Genomic DNA, 13,762 nt, shown 5'->3' with positions numbered 1-13,762 from the left:
TCTCAAGTTTTCAGTTGTATAGTGCACTTGCTGAATGGGCATGCTGCAGTTATTTTGTGGAAATAATGCTGTTTCTAACAGGCATTCAGTGGTTTAGGAACTCTTTGTGCACATCTTTGTTTGCACAGAGGATGCGCGAGGCGTGAAGCATCGCTGGTCTGTGCATGCTACTCATTCTAGATTTCGCACAGCTGGCTCTCAAGTTTTCAGTTGTTTCGTGCACTTGCTGAATGGGCATGCTGCAGCTCTTTTGTGGAAATAATGCTGTTTCTAACAGGCATTCAATGGTTTAGGTACTCTCCGTGCACATCTTTGTTTGCACAGACGATGCGCGAGGCGTGAAGCATCGCTGGTCTGTGCATGCTACTCATTCTAGATTTCGCACAGCTGGCTCTCAAGTTTTCAGTTGTTTCGTGCACTTGCTGAATGGGCATGCTGGAGCTCTTATGAGGAAATAATGCTGTTTCTAACAGGCATTCAATGGTTTAGGTACTCTTCGTGCACATCTGTGTTTTGCACAGACGATGCGCGAGGCGTGAAGCATCGCTGGTCTGTGCATGCTACTCATTCTAGATTTCGCACAGCTGGCTCTCAAGTTTTCAGTTGTATAGTGCACTTGCTGAATGGGCATGCTGCAGTTATTTTGTGGAAATAATGCTGTTTCTAACATTCATTCAATGGTTTAGGTACTCTTCGTGCACATCTTTGTTTGCACAGACAATGCGCGAGGCGTGAAGCATCGCTGGTCTGTGCATGCTACTCATTCTAGATTTCGCACAGCTGGCTCTCAAGTTTTCAGTTGTTTCGTGCACTTGCTGAATGGGCATGCTGCAGCTCTTTTGTGGAAATAATGCTGTTTCTAACAGGCATTCAATGGTTTAGGTACTCTTCGTGCACATCTTTGTTTGCACAGACGATGCGCGAGGCGTGAAGCATCGCTGGTCTGTGCATGCTACTCATTCTAGATTTCTCACAGCTGGCTCTCAAGTTTTCAGTTGTTTCGTGCACTCTCTGAATGGGCATGCTGCAGTTCTTTTGTGGAAATAATGCTGTTTCTAACAGGCATTCAATGGTTTAGGTACTCTTCGTGCACATCTGTGTTTTGCACAGACGATGCGCGAGGCGTGAAGCATCGCTGGTCTGTGCATGCTACTGATTCTAGATTTCGCACAGCTGGCTCTCAAGTTTTCAGTTGTTTCGTGCACTTGCTGAATGGGCATGCTGCAGCTCTTATGTGGAAATAATGCTGTTTCTAACAGGCATTCAATGGTTTAGGCACTCTTCGTGCACATCTGTGTTTTGCACAGACGATGCGCGAGGCGTGAAGCATCGCTGGTCTGTGCATGCTACTCATTCTAGATTTCGCACAGCTGGCTCTCAAGTTTTCAGTTGTTTCGTGCACTTGCTGAATGGGCATGCTGCAGCTCTTTTTTGGAAATAATGCTGTTTCTAACAGGCATTCAATGGTTTAGGTACTCTTTGTTCACATCTTTGTTTTGCACAGACGATGCGCGAGGCGTGAAGCATCGCTGGTCTGTGCATGCTACTCATTCTAGATTTCGCACAGCTGGCTCTCAAGTTTTCAGTTGTTTCGTGCACTTGCTGAATGGGCATGCTGCAGCTCTTTTGCGGAAATAATGCTGTTTCTAACAGGCATTCAATGGTTTAGGTACTCTTTGTCACATCTTTGTTTTGCACAGACGATGCGCGAGGCGTGAAGCATCGCTGGTCTGTGCATGCTACTCATTCTAGATTTCGCACAGCTGGCTCTCAAGTTTTCAGTTGTTTCGTGCACTTGCTGAATGGGCATGCTGCAGCTCTTTTGTGGAAATAATGCTGTTTCTAACAGGCATTCAATGGTTTAGGTAATCTTCGTGCACATCTGTGTTTTGCACAGACGATGCGCGAGGCGTGAAGCATCACTGGTCTGTGCATGCTACTCATTCTAGATTTCGCACAGCTGGCTCTCAAGTTTTCAGTTGTTTCGTGCACTTGCTGAATGGGCATGCTGCAGCTCTTTTGTGGAAATAATGCTGTTTCTAACAGGCATTCAATGGTTTAGGTACTCTTCGTGCACATCTGTGCTTTGCACAGACGATGCGCGAGGCGTGAAGCATCGCTGGTCTGTGCATGCTACTCATTCTAGATTTCGCACAGCTGGCTCTCAAGTTTTCAGTTGTTTCGTGCACTTGCTGAATGGGCATGCTGCAGCTCTTTTGTGGAAATAATGCTGTTTCTAACAGGCATTCAATGGTTTAGGTACTCTTTGTGCACATCTTTGTTTGCACAGACGATGCGCGAGGCGTGAAGCATCGCTGGTCTCTGCATGCTACTCATTCTAGATTTCGCACAGCTGGCTCTCAAGTTTTCAGTTGTATAGTGCACTTGCTGAATGGGCATGCTGCAGTTATTTTGTGGAAATAATGCTGTTCCTAACAGGCATTCAATGGTTTAGGTGCTCTTTGTGCACATGTTTGTTTGCACAGACGATGCGCGAGGCGTGAAGCATCGCTGGTCTGTGCATGCTACTCATTCTAGATTTCGCACAGCTGGCTCTCAAGTTTTCAGTTGTTTCGTGCACTTGCTGAATGGGCATGCTGCAGCTCTTTTGTGGAAATAATGCTGTTTCTAACAGGCATTCAATGGTTTAGGTACTCTCCGTGCACATCTTTGTTTGCACAGACGATGCGCGAGGCGTGAAGCATCGCTGGTCTGTGCATGCTACTCATTCTAGATTTCGCACAGCTGGCTCTCAAGTTTTCAGTTGTTTCGTGCACTTGCTGAATGGGCATGCTGCAGCTCTTATGAGGAAATAATGCTGTTTCTAACAGGCATTCAATGGTTTAGGTACTCTTCGTGCACATCTGTGTTTTGCACAGACGATGCGCGAGGCGTGAAGCATCGCTGGTCTGTGCATGCTACTCATTCTAGATTTCGCACAGCTGGCTCTCAAGTTTTCAGTTGTATAGTGCACTTGCTGAATGGGCATGCTGCAGTTATTTTGTGGAAATAATGCTGTTTCTAACATTCATTCAATGGTTTAGGTACTCTTCGTGCACATCTTTGTTTGCACAGACAATGCGCGAGGCGTGAAGCATCGCTGGTCTGTGCATGCTACTCATTCTAGTATTCGCACAGCTGGCTCTCAAGTTTTCAGTTGTTTCGTGCACTTGCTGAATGGGCATGCTGCAGCTCTTTTGTGGAAATAATGCTGTTTCTAACAGGCATTCAATGGTTTAGGTACTCTTCGTGCACATCTGTGTTTTGCACAGACGATGCGCGAGGCGTGAAGCATCGCTGGTCTGTGCATGCTACTCATTCTAGATTTTGTACAGCTGGCTCTCAAGTTTTCAGTTGTTTCGTGCACTTGGTGAATGGGCATGCTGCAGCTCGTTTGTGGAAATAATGCTGTTTCTAACAGGCATTCAATGGTTTAGGTACTCTTTGTGCACATCTTTGTTTGCACAGACGATGCGCGAGGCGTGAAGCATCGCTGGTCTGTGCATGCTACTCATTCTAGATTTCGCACAGCTGGCTCTCAAGTTTTCAGTTGTATAGTGCACTTGCTGAATGGGCATGCTGCAGTTATTTTGTGGAAATAATGCTGTTTCTAACAGGCATTCAATGGTTTAGGTACTCTTTGTGCACATCTTTGTTTGCACAGACGATGCGCGAGGCGTGAAGCATCGCTGGTCTGTGCATGCTACTCATTCTAGATGTCGCACAGCTGGCTGTCAAGTTTTCAGTTGTTTCGTGCACATGCTGAATGGGCATGCTGCAGCTCTTTTGTGGAAATAATGCTGTTTCTAACAGGCATTCAATGGTTTAGGTACTCTTCGTGCACATCTGTGTTTTGCACAGACGATGCGCGAGGCGTGAAGCATCGCTGGTCTGTGCATGCTACTAATTCTAGATTTCGCACAGCTGACTCTCAAGTTTTCAGTTGTATAGTGCACTTGCTGAATGGGCATGCTGCAGTTATTTTGTGGAAATAATGCTGTTTCTAACATTCATTCAATGGTTTAGGTACTCTTTGTGCACATCTTTGTTTGCACAGACGATGCGCGAGGCGTGAAGCATCGCTGGTCTGTGCATGCTACTCATTCTAGATTTCGCACAGCTGGCTGTCAAGTTTTCAGTTGTTTCGTGCACTTACTGAATGGGCATGCTGCCGCTCGTTTGTGGAAATAATGCTGTTTCTAACAGGCATTCAATGGTTTAGGTACTCTTTGTGCACATCTTTGTTTGCACAGACGATGCGCGAGGCGTGAAGCATCGCTGGTCTGCGCATGCTACTCATTCTAGATTTCGCACAGCTGGCTCTCAAGTTTTCAGTTGTTTCGTGCACTTGCTGAATGGGCATGCTGCAGCTCTTTTGTGGAAATAATGCTGTTTCTAACAGGCATTCAATGGTTTAGGTACTCTTTGTGCACATCTTTGTTTGCACAGACGATGCGCGAGGCGTGAAGCATCGCTGGTCTGTGCATGCTACTCATTCTAGATGTCGCACAGCTGGCTCTCAAGTTTTCAGTTGTTTCGTGCACATGCTGAATGGGCATGCTGCAGCTCTTTTGTGAAAATAATGCTGTTTCTAACAGGCATTCAATGGTTTAGGTACTCTTCGTGCACATCTGTGTTTTGCACAGACGATGCGCGAGGCGTGAAGCATCGCTGGTCTGTGCATGCTACTAATTCTAGATTTCGCACAGCTGACTCTCAAGTTTTCAGTTGTATAGTGCACTTGCTGAATGGGCATGCTGCAGTTATTTTGTGGAAATAATGCTGTTTCTAACATTCATTCAATGGTTTAGGTACTCTTTGTGCACATCTTTGTTTGCACAGAGGATGCGCGAGGCGTGAAGCATCGCTGGTCTGTGCATGCTACTAATTCTAGATTTCGCACAGCTGGCTCTCAAGTTTTCAGTTGTTTCGTGCCCTTGCTGAATGGGCATGCTGCAGCTCTTTTGTGGAAATAATGCTGTTTCTAACAGGCATTCAATGGTTTAGGTACTCTTCGTGCACATCTGTGTTTTGCACAGACGATGCGCGAGGCGTGAAGCATCGCTGGTCTGTGCATGCTACTCATTCTAGATTTCGCACAGCTGGCTCTCAAGTTTTCAGTTGTTTCGTGCACTTGCTGAATGGGCATGCTGCAGCTCTTTTGTGGAAATAATGCTGTTTCTAACAGGCATTCAATGGTTTAGGTACTCTTTGTGCACATCTTTGTTTGCACAGACGATGCGCGAGGCGTGAAGCATCGCTGGTCTGTGCATGCTACTCATTCTAGATTTCGCACAGCTGGCTCTCAAGTTTTCAGTTGTATAGTGCACTTGCTGAATGGGCATGCTGCAGTTATTTTGTGGAAATAATGCTGTTTCTAACAGGCATTCAGTGGTTTAGGAACTCTTTGTGCACATCTTTGTTTGCACAGAGGATGCGCGAGGCGTGAAGCATCGCTGGTCTGTGCATGCTACTAATTCTAGATTTCGCACAGCTGGCTCTCAAGTTTTCAGTTGTTTCGTGCACTTTCTGAATGGGCATGCTGCAGCTCTTTTGTGGAAATAATGCTGTTTCTAACAGGCATTCAATGGTTTAGGTACTCTTCGTGCACATCTGTGCTTTGCACAGACGATGCGCGAGGCGTGAAGCATCGCTGGTCTGTGCATGCTACTCATTCTAGATTTCGCACAGCTGGCTCTCAAGTTTTCAGTTGTTTCGTGCACTTGCTGAATGGGCATGCTGCAGCTCTTTTGTGGAAATAATGCTTTTTCTAACAGGCATTCAATGGTTTAGGTACTCTTTGTGCACATCTTTGTTTGCACAGACGATGCGCGAGGCGTGAAGCATCGCTGGTCTGTGCATGCTACTGATTCTAGATTTCGCACAGCTGGCTCTCAAGTTTTCAGTTGTTTCGTGCACTTGCTGAATGGGCATGCTGCAGCTCTTATGTGGAAATAATGCTGTTTCTAACAGGCATTAAATGGCTTAGGTACTCTTCGTGCACATCTGTGTTTTGCACAGACGATGCGCGAGGCGTGAAGCATCGCTAGTCTGTGCATGCTACTCATTCTAGATTTCGCACAGCTGGCTCTCAAGTTTTCAGTTGTATAGTGCACTTGCTGAATGGGCATGCTGCAGTTATTTTGTGGAAATAATGCTGTTTCTAACAGGCATTCAATGGTTTAGGTACTCTTTGTGCACATCTTTGTTTGCACAGACGATGCGCGAGGCGTGAAGCATCGCTGGTCTGTGCATGCTACTCATTCTAGATGTCGCACAGCTGGCTCTCAAGTTTTCAGTTGTTTCGTGCACTTGCTGAATGGGCATGCTGCAGTTATTTTGTGGAAATAATGCTGTTTCTAACAGGCATTCAATGGTTTAGGTACTCTTTGTGCACATCTTTGTTTGCACAGAGGATGCGCGAGGCGTGAAGTATCGCTGGTCTGTGCATGCTACTAATTCTAGATTTCGCACAGCTGGCTCTCAAGTTTTCAGTTGTTTCGTGCACTTGCTGAATGGGCATGCTGCAGCTCTTTTGTTGAAATAATGCTTCTTCTAACAGGCATTCAATGGTTTAGGTACTCTTTGTGCACATCTTTGTTTGCACAGACGATGCGCGAGGCGTGAAGCATCGCTGGTCTGTGCATGCTACTCATTCTAGATTTCGCACAGCTGGCTCTCAAGTTTTCAGTTGTTTCGTGCACTTGCTGAATGGGCATGCTGCAGCTCTTATGTGGAAATAATGCTGTTTCTAACAGGCATTCAATGGTTTAGGTACTCTTCGTGCACATCTGTGTTTTGCACAGACGATGCGCGAGGCGTGAAGCATCGCTAGTCTGTGCATGCTACTCATTCTAGATTTCGCACAGCTGGCTCTCAAGTTTTCAGTTGTATAGTGCACTTGCTGAATGGGCATGCTGCAGTTATTTTGTGGAAATAATGCTGTTTCTAACATTCATTCAATGGTTTAGGTACTCTTCGTGCACATCTTTGTTTGCACAGACGATGCGCGAGGCGTGAAGCATCGCTGGTCTGTGCATGCTACTCATTCTAGATTTCTCACAGCTGGCTCTCAAGTTTTCAGTTGTTTCGTGCACTCTCTGAATGGGCATGCTGCAGCTCTTTTGTGGAAATAATGCTGTTTCTAACAGGCATTCAATGGTTTAGGTACTCTTCGTGCACATCTGTGTTTTGCACAGACGATGCGCGAGGCGTGAAGCATCGCTGGTCTGTGCATGCTACTGATTCTAGATTTCGCACAGCTGGCTCTCAAGTTTTCAGTTGTTTCGTGCACTTGCTGAATGGGCATGCTGCAGCTCTTATGTGGAAATAATGCTGTTTCTAACAGGCATTCAATGGTTTAGGCACTCTTCGTGCACATCTGTGTTTTGCACAGACGATGCGCGAGGCGTGAAGCATCGCTGGTCTGTGCATGCTACTCATTCTAGATTTCGCACAGCTGGCTCTCAAGTTTTCAGTTGTTTCGTGCACTTGCTGAATGGGCATGCTGCAGCTCTTTTGTGGAAATAATGCTGTTTCTAACAGGCATTCAATGGTTTAGGTACTCTTTGTTCACATCTTTGTTTTTGCACAGACGATGCGCGAGGCGTGAAGCATCGCTGGTCTGTGCATGCTACTCATTCTAGATTTCGCACAGCTGGCTCACAAGTTTTCAGTTGTTTCGTGCACTTGCTGAATGGGTATGCTGCAGCTCTTTTGCGGAAATAATGCTGTTTCTAACAGGCATTCAATGGTTTAGGTACTCTTTGTCACATCTTTGTTTTGCACAGACGATGCGCGAGGCGTGAAGCATCGCTGGTCTGTGCATGCTACTCATTCTAGATTTCGCACAGCTGGCTCTCAAGTTTTCAGTTGTTTCGTGCACTTGCTGAATGGGCATGCTGCAGCTCTTTTGTGGAAATAATGCTGTTTCTAACATTCATTCAATGGTTTAGGTACTCTTCGTGCACATCTGTGTTTTGCACAGACGATGCGCGAGGCGTGAAGCATCACTGGTCTGTGCATGCTACTCATTCTAGATTTCGCACAGCTGGCTCTCAAGTTTTCAGTTGTTTCGTGCACTTGCTGAATGGGCATGCTGCAGCTCTTTTGCGGAAATAATGCTGTTTCTAACAGGCATTCAATGGTTTAGGTACTCTTTGTCACATCTTTGTTTTGCACAGACGATGCGCGAGGCGTGAAGCATCGCTGGTCTGTGCATGCTACTCATTCTAGATTTCGCACAGCTGGCTCTCAAGTTTTCAGATGTTTCGTGCACTTGCTGAATGGGCATGCTGCAGCTCTTTTGTGGAAATAATGCTGTTTCTAACAGGCATTCAATGGTTTAGGTAATCTTCGCGCACATCTGTGTTTTGCACAGACGATGCGCGAGGCGTGAAGCATCACTGGTCTGTGCATGCTACTCATTCTAGATTTCGCACAGCTGGCTCTCAAGTTTTCAGTTGTTTCGTGCACTTGCTGAATGGGCATGCTGCAGCTCTTTTGTGGAAATAATGCTGTTTCTAACAGGCATTCAATGGTTTAGGTACTCTTCGTGCACATCTGTGCTTTGCACAGACGATGCGCGAGGCGTGAAGCATCGCTGGTCTGTGCATGCTACTCATTCTAGATTTCGCACAGCTGGCTCTCAAGTTTTCAGTTGTTTCGTGCACTTGCTGAATGGGCATGCTGCAGCTCTTTTGTGGAAATAATGCTGTTTCTAACAGGCATTCAATGGTTTAGGTACTCTTTGTGCACATCTTTGTTTGCACAGACGATGCGCGAGGCGTGAAGCATCGCTGGTCTGCGCATGCTACTCATTCTAGATTTCGCACAGCTGGCTCTCAAGTTTTCAGTTGTTTCGTGCACTTGCTGAATGGGCATGCTGCAGCTCTTTTGTGGAAATAATGCTGTTTCTAACAGGCATTCAATGGTTTAGGTACTCTTTGTGCACATCTTTGTTTGCACAGACGATGCGCGAGGCGTGAAGCATCGCTGGTCTGTGCATGCTACTCATTCTAGATGTCGCACAGCTGGCTCTCAAGTTTTCAGTTGTTTCGTGCACATGCTGAATGGGCATGCTGCAGCTCTTTTGTGAAAATAATGCTGTTTCTAACAGGCATTCAATGGTTTAGGTACTCTTCGTGCACATCTGTGTTTTGCACAGACGATGCGCGAGGCGTGAAGCATCGCTGGTCTGTGCATGCTACTAATTCTAGATTTCGCACAGCTGACTCTCAAGTTTTCAGTTGTATAGTGCACTTGCTGAATGGGCATGCTGCAGTTATTTTGTGGAAATAATGCTGTTTCTAACATTCATTCAATGGTTTAGGTACTCTTTGTGCACATCTTTGTTTGCACAGAGGATGCGCGAGGCGTGAAGCATCGCTGGTCTGTGCATGCTACTAATTCTAGATTTCGCACAGCTGGCTCTCAAGTTTTCAGTTGTTTCGTGCCCTTGCTGAATGGGCATGCTGCAGCTCTTTTGTGGAAATAATGCTGTTTCTAACAGGCATTCAATGGTTTAGGTACTCTTCGTGCACATCTGTGTTTTGCACAGACGATGCGCGAGGCGTGAAGCATCGCTGGTCTGTGCATGCTACTCATTCTAGATTTCGCACAGCTGGCTCTCAAGTTTTCAGTTGTTTCGTGCACTTGCTGAATGGGCATGCTGCAGCTCTTTTGTGGAAATAATGCTGTTTCTAACAGGCATTCAATGGTTTAGGTACTCTTTGTGCACATCTTTGTTTGCACAGACGATGCGCGAGGCGTGAAGCATCGCTGGTCTGTGCATGCTACTCATTCTAGATTTCGCACAGCTGGCTCTCAAGTTTTCAGTTGTATAGTGCACTTGCTGAATGGGCATGCTGCAGTTATTTTGTGGAAATAATGCTGTTTCTAACAGGCATTCAGTGGTTTAGGAACTCTTTGTGCACATCTTTGTTTGCACAGAGGATGCGCGAGGCGTGAAGCATCGCTGGTCTGTGCATGCTACTAATTCTAGATTTCGCACAGCTGGCTCTCAAGTTTTCAGTTGTTTCGTGCACTTTCTGAATGGGCATGCTGCAGCTCTTTTGTGGAAATAATGCTGTTTCTAACAGGCATTCAATGGTTTAGGTACTCTTCGTGCACATCTGTGCTTTGCACAGACGATGCGCGAGGCGTGAAGCATCGCTGGTCTGTGCATGCTACTCATTCTAGATTTCGCACAGCTGGCTCTCAAGTTTTCAGTTGTTTCGTGCACTTGCTGAATGGGCATGCTGCAGCTCTTTTGTGGAAATAATGCTTTTTCTAACAGGCATTCAATGGTTTAGGTACTCTTTGTGCACATCTTTGTTTGCACAGACGATGCGCGAGGCGTGAAGCATCGCTGGTCTGTGCATGCTACTGATTCTAGATTTCGCACAGCTGGCTCTCAAGTTTTCAGTTGTTTCGTGCACTTGCTGAATGGGCATGCTGCAGCTCTTATGTGGAAATAATGCTGTTTCTAACAGGCATTAAATGGCTTAGGTACTCTTCGTGCACATCTGTGTTTTGCACAGACGATGCGCGAGGCGTGAAGCATCGCTAGTCTGTGCATGCTACTCATTCTAGATTTCGCACAGCTGGCTCTCAAGTTTTCAGTTGTATAGTGCACTTGCTGAATGGGCATGCTGCAGTTATTTTGTGGAAATAATGCTGTTTCTAACAGGCATTCAATGGTTTAGGTACTCTTTGTGCACATCTTTGTTTGCACAGACGATGCGCGAGGCGTGAAGCATCGCTGGTCTGTGCATGCTACTCATTCTAGATGTCGCACAGCTGGCTCTCAAGTTTTCAGTTGTTTCGTGCACTTGCTGAATGGGCATGCTGCAGTTATTTTGTGGAAATAATGCTGTTTCTAACAGGCATTCAATGGTTTAGGTACTCTTTGTGCACATCTTTGTTTGCACAGAGGATGCGCGAGGCGTGAAGTATCGCTGGTCTGTGCATGCTACTAATTCTAGATTTCGCACAGCTGGCTCTCAAGTTTTCAGTTGTTTCGTGCACTTGCTGAATGGGCATGCTGCAGCTCTTTTGTTGAAATAATGCTTCTTCTAACAGGCATTCAATGGTTTAGGTACTCTTTGTGCACATCTTTGTTTGCACAGACGATGCGCGAGGCGTGAAGCATCGCTGGTCTGTGCATGCTACTCATTCTAGATTTCGCACAGCTGGCTCTCAAGTTTTCAGTTGTTTCGTGCACTTGCTGAATGGGCATGCTGCAGCTCTTATGTGGAAATAATGCTGTTTCTAACAGGCATTCAATGGTTTAGGTACTCTTCGTGCACATCTGTGTTTTGCACAGACGATGCGCGAGGCGTGAAGCATCGCTAGTCTGTGCATGCTACTCATTCTAGATTTCGCACAGCTGGCTCTCAAGTTTTCAGTTGTATAGTGCACTTGCTGAATGGGCATGCTGCAGTTATTTTGTGGAAATAATGCTGTTTCTAACATTCATTCAATGGTTTAGGTACTCTTCGTGCACATCTTTGTTTGCACAGACGATGCGCGAGGCGTGAAGCATCGCTGGTCTGTGCATGCTACTCATTCTAGATTTCTCACAGCTGGCTCTCAAGTTTTCAGTTGTTTCGTGCACTCTCTGAATGGGCATGCTGCAGCTCTTTTGTGGAAATAATGCTGTTTCTAACAGGCATTCAATGGTTTAGGTACTCTTCGTGCACATCTGTGTTTTGCACAGACGATGCGCGAGGCGTGAAGCATCGCTGGTCTGTGCATGCTACTGATTCTAGATTTCGCACAGCTGGCTCTCAAGTTTTCAGTTGTTTCGTGCACTTGCTGAATGGGCATGCTGCAGCTCTTATGTGGAAATAATGCTGTTTCTAACAGGCATTCAATGGTTTAGGCACTCTTCGTGCACATCTGTGTTTTGCACAGACGATGCGCGAGGCGTGAAGCATCGCTGGTCTGTGCATGCTACTCATTCTAGATTTCGCACAGCTGGCTCTCAAGTTTTCAGTTGTTTCGTGCACTTGCTGAATGGGCATGCTGCAGCTCTTTTGTGGAAATAATGCTGTTTCTAACAGGCATTCAATGGTTTAGGTACTCTTTGTTCACATCTTTGTTTTTGCACAGACGATGCGCGAGGCGTGAAGCATCGCTGGTCTGTGCATGCTACTCATTCTAGATTTCGCACAGCTGGCTCACAAGTTTTCAGTTGTTTCGTGCACTTGCTGAATGGGTATGCTGCAGCTCTTTTGCGGAAATAATGCTGTTTCTAACAGGCATTCAATGGTTTAGGTACTCTTTGTCACATCTTTGTTTTGCACAGACGATGCGCGAGGCGTGAAGCATCGCTGGTCTGTGCATGCTACTCATTCTAGATTTCGCACAGCTGGCTCTCAAGTTTTCAGTTGTTTCGTGCACTTGCTGAATGGGCATGCTGCAGCTCTTTTGTGGAAATAATGCTGTTTCTAACATTCATTCAATGGTTTAGGTACTCTTCGTGCACATCTGTGTTTTGCACAGACGATGCGCGAGGCGTGAAGCATCACTGGTCTGTGCATGCTACTCATTCTAGATTTCGCACAGCTGGCTCTCAAGTTTTCAGTTGTTTCGTGCACTTGCTGAATGGGCATGCTGCAGCTCTTTTGCGGAAATAATGCTGTTTCTAACAGGCATTCAATGGTTTAGGTACTCTTTGTCACATCTTTGTTTTGCACAGACGATGCGCGAGGCGTGAAGCATCGCTGGTCTGTGCATGCTACTCATTCTAGATTTCGCACAGCTGGCTCTCAAGTTTTCAGATGTTTCGTGCACTTGCTGAATGGGCATGCTGCAGCTCTTTTGTGGAAATAATGCTGTTTCTAACAGGCATTCAATGGTTTAGGTAATCTTCGCGCACATCTGTGTTTTGCACAGACGATGCGCGAGGCGTGAAGCATCACTGGTCTGTGCATGCTACTCATTCTAGATTTCGCACAGCTGGCTCTCAAGTTTTCAGTTGTTTCGTGCACTTGCTGAATGGGCATGCTGCAGCTCTTTTGTGGAAATAATGCTGTTTCTAACAGGCATTCAATGGTTTAGGTACTCTTCGTGCACATCTGTGCTTTGCACAGACGATGCGCGAGGCGTGAAGCATCGCTGGTCTGTGCATGCTACTCATTCTAGATTTCGCACAGCTGGCTCTCAAGTTTTCAGTTGTTTCGTGCACTTGCTGAATGGGCATGCTGCAGCTCTTTTGTGGAAATAATGCTGTTTCTAACAGGCATTCAATGGTTTAGGTACTCTTTGTGCACATCTTTGTTTGCACAGACGATGCGCGAGGCGTGAAGCATCGCTGGTCTCTGCATGCTACTCATTCTAGATTTCGCACAGCTGGCTCTCAAGTTTTCAGTTGTATAGTGCACTTGCTGAATGGGCATGCTGCAGTTATTTTGTGGAAATAATGCTGTTCCTAACAGGCATTCAATGGTTTAGGTGCTCTTTGTGCACATGTTTGTTTGCACAGACGATGCGCGAGGCGTGAAGCATCGCTGGTCTGTGCATGCTACTCATTCTAGATTTCGCACAGCTGGCTCTCAAGTTTTCAGTTGTTTCGTGCACTTGCTGAATGGGCATGCTGCAGCTCTTTTGTGGAAATAATGCTGTTTCTAACAGGCATTCAATGGTTTAGGTACTCTCCGTGCACATCTTTGTTTGCACAGACGATGCGCGAGGCGTGAAGCATCGCTGGTCTGTGCATGCTACTCATTCTAGATTTCGCACAGCTGGCTCTCAAGTT

Source organism: Amblyomma maculatum, chromosome 7, assembly GCF_055883805.1.
Source record: "Amblyomma maculatum isolate TAMU_Amacu chromosome 7, ASM5588380v1, whole genome shotgun sequence".
NCBI classification, from domain to species: Eukaryota; Metazoa; Arthropoda; class Arachnida; order Ixodida; family Ixodidae; genus Amblyomma; species Amblyomma maculatum.
Note: the sequence above shows the minus strand (reverse complement) of the source record.